General features: G+C 40.5%; 1 pseudogene; it reads left to right on the forward strand.

Annotated features, from left to right (window-relative positions):
* Positions 1 to 481: 481 nt before the first annotated feature.
* LOC147005026 (14-3-3 protein eta pseudogene) lies at positions 482 to 1,330 on the forward strand (annotated as a pseudogene).
* The last annotated feature ends 6,049 nt before the right edge of the window (positions 1,331 to 7,379 follow it).

Genomic DNA, 7,379 nt, shown 5'->3' on the forward strand with positions numbered 1-7,379 from the left:
CGCCCGCCTGCCCGCCAGCGGTGCCCCTTATCCTCTCCCATTGTCTCCGTGGCGCTTGCCACAGCGCATGCAGACAGCCAGCAAGAAGGTGCGATTGGCAGCACAGCCTGCAGCCTCCCTACAGCCAGCGAGCCAGTGCGCGTGCGCGGTAGCGGCCTCCGGGGCGACCGGGAAGGGGACAGGCGGGCGAGAGAGCAAGTGAGCGAGTGAGCAGGCGGTGTGGGCATGGGAGGCGAGGCTGAGTCGCAAGCGACATGGGGGGATCGAGAGCAGCTGCTGCCTCGGGCGCGACTGGTGGAGCAGGCGGAGCGCTAAGATGATATGGCCTCCACCATGAAGGCGATAGGGTTTCATGCATCTCAGGCTGGCCTCAAACACATTAAATAGATGAGGCTGGCCTTGAACTCCGATGCTGCTGCCTTAACTGTCAAATGCTGGGCTCACTGGTGCTCACCACCATGCCTAGCTTCCCTCGGGGTGAATGTGGGCTTGCTTTCAGGCAATTGAAAGGCAGGTGACAGAGCTGAATGAACCGCTATCTAATGAAGATAGAAATCTCCTCTCTGTGGCCTACAAGAATGTAGTTGGTGCCAGGCGATCTTCTTGGAGGGTTATTAGTAGCATTGAGCAGAAAACCATGGCAGATGGGAACGAGAAGAAGGTGGAGAAAGTTAAAGCCTACCGGGAGAAGATTGAAAAGGAGCTGGAAACAGTTTGTAATGATGTCTTGGCTCTGCTTGACAAGTTCCTTATCAAGAACTGCAATGATTTTCAGTATGAGAGCAAGGTGTTCTACCTGAAAATGAAGGGCGATTACTACCGCTACCTGGCAGAGGTGGCTTCTGGGGAGAAGAAAAACAGTGTGGTTGAAGCTTCTGAGGCTGCGTATAAGGAAGCCTTCGAAATCAGCAAAGAGCACATACAGCCAACACACCCCATCCGGTTTGGCCTGGCCCTCAATTTTTCTGTGTTCTACTATGAGATCCAGAATGCACCAGAGCAGGCCTGCCTTTTAGCCAAACAAGCCTTCGATGATGCTATAGCTGAGCTGGACACACTAAACGAGGAATCCTATAAGGATTCCACTCTCATCATGCACCCTCTGGACAAGCGACCAGCAGGATGAAGAAGCAGGAAAAGGCAACTGAAGACCCTTCAGGTCCCTGGTTCTTACTTCACCCACCACCCCCATTATCACTGATTCTTCGTTGCCACAATCACTATATCTAGTGCTAAACCTATCTGTATTGGCAGCACAGCTATTCAGATCTGCCCTCCTGTCCCTTGGGAAGCAGTTTCAGAAAAACTTTCATGGGCATTTGCTGGACTGATGGTTGCTTTGAGTCATAGGACGCTTCTTTTTTGAATTGTGCAGAGAAGTGTGTTCTGAACAAGGCATTTTATTATGTCTGTTGATCTCTATTAAATCCAGGTGATGGTAATTGAGTTTAGAAAGGAGAATTAGCCAACACAGGCTATGGCTGCTATTTAAAACAAGCTGATAGTGTTGTGTTAAGCAGTACATCTTGTGCATGCAAAAATGAATTTGACCCTCTCACCCCTCCCTTCAGTTAATGGAAACTGACACAGCGACAACTCGTTCCTTCACCATCAGCTTTATAAACTGTTTCTTGTGAGCTTTCAGCAGCCCTTGCTGTGCCTCTTTAAATTATGATGTGCACACACCTTCTTTTCAATGCAATGCAACAGAAGTTTTTGATATGTGTAACTTTTCTTTTTGATTGCGATTAAGAATCATGGATTTATTTTTTGTAACTCTTTGGCTATTTTCTTGTGTACCCTGACAGCATCATGTGTGTCAACCTGTGTCAATTATGATGGGTGGTTATGAAATGCCAGACTGCTAAAATAAATGTTTTGGACTTAAAAGAGTAAATAAATGCTGCTTTGGGGATTAAAAAAAGAAAAAGAAAAAGTCCTGCTATACAAATGTAAGTAAAACATCTTTGCGAAGATAAAATCCTTGCCCATGCTACAGAATGAGACTCTACTGAGAAAAATGGATACACAAGGTCAGTTGTCACTATGAATCTCAAGCTACCAGAAAGGAAGTGGCAATATATTGACTCAGGATCTCAGACCTCAGGATTTTAGCATTACTACTTAAAAAGTTTTGAAGGGACAGAAGTGTAGAAACAAGCCACAATTTTGAGAAGATTCCCAACTTCTGAAAACACTGGTGTTTTTACAATGAGCAATGAATGCAGTCTGATTTGCAGCAATAATCTTCAGTAGAGAAGCTGCTTTGTTGCTGCCTTTATGGACTTGGGTATCAATTGCTTTTTGTAATATGGTAAAAATATGGCAATCACTTCTGCATTGATTTTATAACATGTATTCAGATTGAGAATATGATTTTAATGCTGAAATCTCATGTACTTTGTTTTTAATTTCAAGCAAATCTTATTATACTTGAATATGCCCTGGTTTGTTAACACACCTAGACTTGCTATAACTGTATGCATGTAACAGTATGGATGTTCCTTCTAGGGAAGTAAAAACCACCAACTTTAAGTTATATCTAGTGATGTTTCTTGTATCCTTTAAGAAGAATTAAGACTAGTATTTCCTTCCTTTTCCTGAGCAGCATCAAAAATCATCCCTAGAAAAAGTGAGTGCTTTATTGAGACTTCTTCCTAGGAAGGGATACACTGTGATACAAAGTATTCTTGTATCTCAGTTTGTGTAAGGGAAAAGCTCCTATGTTTTAAAGTATACTGTAGAAAGTCTCTTCAAATCTGTATTTGAACTCTGTTCATAGTTTTTTACTTAAACAGTTTAGACAAAACTGCTGGAAATGACAGCACCTTCCTGCATTAAGCAGTACATATACAGCTGTATTCAGCATCATGGTGTCCCCCTGCCCATTCATTTATGTGTACTGGTGACAGTGGGCATAAAGAGCCTGAAAGTGTATGCATGTACCATAACTTCTAGACTTAATCTAGTGTGGAGTATTCAATAACCTTTTTTAGATGGTAGATAATAATTAAAATGGTTTAATTTCCTAGAAATGAAATGGAAAAATGGAAATATGGCCATTTTTAAAAAGTAGTTTATTAGATCTTAAAAAATGACATCATAAATTTTGCATGTAAACAGATGCAATTAAAAAAAATAATTCATACTGAGTTAGTAATCCAGAACCTTAAATATAAATATGGTATGCATTTCCTTATATATGGATATTATCCATTAAATAAATGCAAAGCAACCTATAATCTGTAGATCTCAAATGTTAGATATAGAGGAAGGGACTGGGGGGAAGGCTCATTGATCTCCGTGGAAAAGGGAAACTTAGTAGATTTCATAGGTGGACTGGGGGCAAAAAAAGATAGAAACAGGAGGAAAGAAGGTGAAGAGAGGGAGAGATTGAGGGAGAGAATTGACATGCCTTTGAGGGATTATATGGAAACATGGTGCTGTGCATATATCCTAAAATGTATGCAGCTGATTCTGATGAAGTCTCCTAAAACAGGGTATACAAATCCCAACTGGCCATCTCTTGCTACAAAATAAGGCTTCAAGTACTGGGATTGGGTTGTATTCAATTGAATTGTTGGCCATAGAAATCCCCAAACAACCCAGGCTAAGACAATGGGTTGCTCTCTACAATTTGACAGAGGGCCTCATTGCTGAGGACAGACAACACCCACACAACTCATTTAATGTGGAGAAGTTGAGCTGGTGGCTACATGAAGCCTTCACCGCTATGTTCCAATGTTTCCAGACAGGATGATATTCGGCAGGCTACCAAAAGATAAACATAAACACCAACCCATCCAAAACAAAAATCAAAAAACAAAAAAAGAAAAAACCAGTTATCTAAAGCACTTTGATGGTTGGGGGAGGACAGCCCTTTAAGCAATTGATACTGGAGTGACACGTGCACCTCCACAAATATGGTGAAATCCACCTAACTTCAAACTTCAAAAATTAATTCCAAACTGACTTCTATTATACTATAGGGTTATCCTATCCTATATTCTATTATCCTGTTCTACTGTCCTATACCATAGAGTTTTAAGGTTTTATAATTTTGTATTTATTTACATCCCAAATGCTGCCACTCTTCCCCTACCTCCTTTTTTCTTCCCCTCTGAGAGGGCAGCTCCCACTAGGTCGACCCCTACCCTGATGCATCAGGTGTCTGCATGATTAGGTGCATTCTCCCCTACTGAGGCCAGACAAGGAATAAGTGCCTTGTTACATATGTGCCAGTGGCATCAGAGAAGCCCATGTATCTTCTTTGGTTGATGGCACAGTCTCTGGGTGCTCCAGGGTTATAGGCTAATTGACACTGTCAATCTTACTGTGGGGTTGCCATCTCCTTCAGGGACTCCAATCCTTCTCCTACCTGCAGCAAGAGGTACCCAACCTCTGTCCAGTGTTTGGGTAAGGGTATCTGTATCTGTCTCAGTCAGCTGCTGGGTAGAGCATTTCAGAGAGCATCTATGTTAGGCTTCTGTCTGAAAGCACAACTTAGCATCAGTAATAGTGTCAGAGACTGGTGCCTGCCCATGGGATGCGTCTCAAGGTGGGCTGGTTACTGGTCAGTTATTCCTTTAATTTGGGCTCCATCTTTGTCCCTGCATTTCTTTTAGACAGGACCTGTCTCAAAGCTTGTATAATTTTGTCCAAGTAGAATCCTTTAGGTAACATCAGAGGATAACATTTAGCATCCAGGGCCAAAGAAAGTGTTCTTTTTTGTTCAAAACAAATGCTTTGAACTCAATTTTGAATACAGCACCTTGCACATATAAAGTATGCATTCTACTTTGAGCCTGCATTTTATTCCCTTAAAACAAAAGTTTTCAATCTGTGATGGAAGCCAGCAAAGTTATGTGATACATCTAGAAGTAAATACTTGAAAGGCACCAATTTCAACAAGGACTACTATCTCAAATATAAACGTCATAATTAAAATTTCATTATAAAACATTCAATTGGAAATATAACAGGATCAGTAAGAGACATTTCACTAACTAGGGATTATACTCAGCAAATGAAGAGGTTCAACATCATTAGTTTTTAGAGAAACACTGACTAAGGCCTCAATGAGATATAACTGCAATCCTTCCAAAGGGCACTCATAACACACCGTGGCATACCAAACTGTACTAGGCTACAATGGACAATTAACAAAAATTTGTGGTGGGTTTAGGCACTGTAGAAAAGAACTCAGAACTTCCACTAAAATTACAATATGCAAGTACTACACAAATGTAACCCCGAATAAACAAAGAGTTTCAAAAATGGAATAAGATGAAATAAAATAATGAATATTAGCAAAAAGGAGTGTGTAGTTCCCGGAGATCCATTGCTTTTGAAGCAAACTTCTGCTGCCAGGAAAGCCCAGCGTTCCAGGTGGCCAACAGAGGCCAACAATTTAAGTAGATCATTGAGCTGAACTTGCTAGGAGGTGCCAAGGTGACTAGGTGCCAAGGTGACCTACTTGGACAAGCAAGTGCCTGATACCAGCATTCAAGAGACAGATTAGATCCCGCTGTAGAAACATGTCTAGAGTCCTTTGGGTCCCTTTAAACAGACTCATATGAAATTCTTCATTATGTAGACAATTATCAATACTACCTCCATCTTCTAGACTATGATGGTGGGCTTGATGGCCTAGTGATCCACTCAAACACATTCATGTTAGCCACTTTTAATGTGCTTGAGATTTGGAGTCAGACGTTTCTTCAGAGTTTGGTCTATCTTGTTGGGAAACTAATTAGCACTGACTGTTTATAACTGTCAGTCCATGGGGCTGACGCCTACATAGACATCATACTAGCTAGCCTAAATTGAGTCCTCTGAGAGAATGCAGTTTTTAGGGATTGGAGATGACTTTGGTGAACTTGAGAAAAGAGCATCTGGTATGTACTTATTGGAGCCTCATTAACTTCTTGTTTAAGCCACTGGCTCCTATGTGTAGTCAGTCAATTGAAGTTTCCAGTTTTGGAATTAGGTTACATTTAGTTGAGTTGTTGACCAAAGGGATTCCATGGAGACCCCCATACAACCTATTCTACTGGCAAGAACATAGGTTGTTCTTCAAAAATTGAATCCACTTTATTTATAATACTACCAACCCCAAAACAACTCAAAAGATGTCCTTCCAAAATGTGATTGTTAAGCCACCCATAAGCATTTGTACTTTGAAATGTTACATAGCAATAAAGTGAGATAATTCATTGACATACAACAAGTTGATTCTATATTTATAGAAGTGGACACATAACAAATGAAACAAGAAGCTAACACATTGAGGGATTGCATTCATATAATATTCTGAAAAGATATGGAGTGATTGCCAGATAGAGTGGTTTGAATAACAATGGTCCACATCGACTCATATATTTGAAATCTTGGTCCCCAGTTGGTTGAATGTTTTCAATAAGGATTAGGAAATATGGCCTTGTTGGATGAATCATGTCCCTGTGGGTAGGCCTCAAGATTTCAAAAGCCCATGCCAGGCATTGTCTCTTTTTCTCTAAACTTCCAACTTGTGAATCAGAAATAAGTTTTCAGCTACTTCTACAGCACCATGCCTGTCTCCTAGCCTACTGCCATTCTTTTTACCATGGATTTATGCCCAGCGAGCCCCCAATTCATTACTTTGTTTTGTAAGTTATTTGGTCATGGTGTATCTGCACGGCAATAGAAAAGCAAATAAGACACCGGTAAAGGTAAAATCCAGGATCTGAAGAAATAGGTAAAACCATGGGTGTGCTGACTAAATAGCAGAAGTGATCCTTGTAGTAAAGAGAGGATGTGGCATCTTGATTGTGTCAACACCAAGGCCCTGTTGGAGGATTCCTAGTGCAGTTTTCTAGAGGGTTGTATCTGAAGAACTAGGACACTGAAAGAATGTGTTATATTCCTTGTCTAAAGATTGATTTGATGTGCGAATCTACAATTATTTCAAACTGTTTTAGTTAAGAAAGATTGCAATATTATCAATATTATACAAAATAATCTCAAATGTGACTATATGAATACATTCATAATACATAAATATTCATATATCATTTATAGTCCACAGAAATTGTTTATATGTGTCTGATTTATGTTCTCAATTTAGAAAGACTTAAAAAATATGACCATGGGTAAGTTGAGAGATGAGAAACCTCACCAATGAAACCCTATTAAAAAAAAACAATCAAAATAATATGTACTTTCTTTAAAGATCTGTAAATGAGCTGATTAAACCTGGCAAGTTATCTCTTAAGAAAGCAAGTGGACCCAGGCACATCAAGGTACTGTGGAAACTGGCATGAAATACTTCTCACACATGACAGCAATGTCAGATGTGAAGCTGAGGCAGAGGGCAAGCTGAAGGGGTGTGCTGAGCAGGG

This window comes from Mus caroli, unplaced genomic scaffold (assembly GCF_978045245.1).
Source record: "Mus caroli unplaced genomic scaffold, Mus_caroli_1 scaffold_4, whole genome shotgun sequence".
Lineage (NCBI taxonomy): Eukaryota > Metazoa > Chordata > Mammalia > Rodentia > Muridae > Mus > Mus caroli.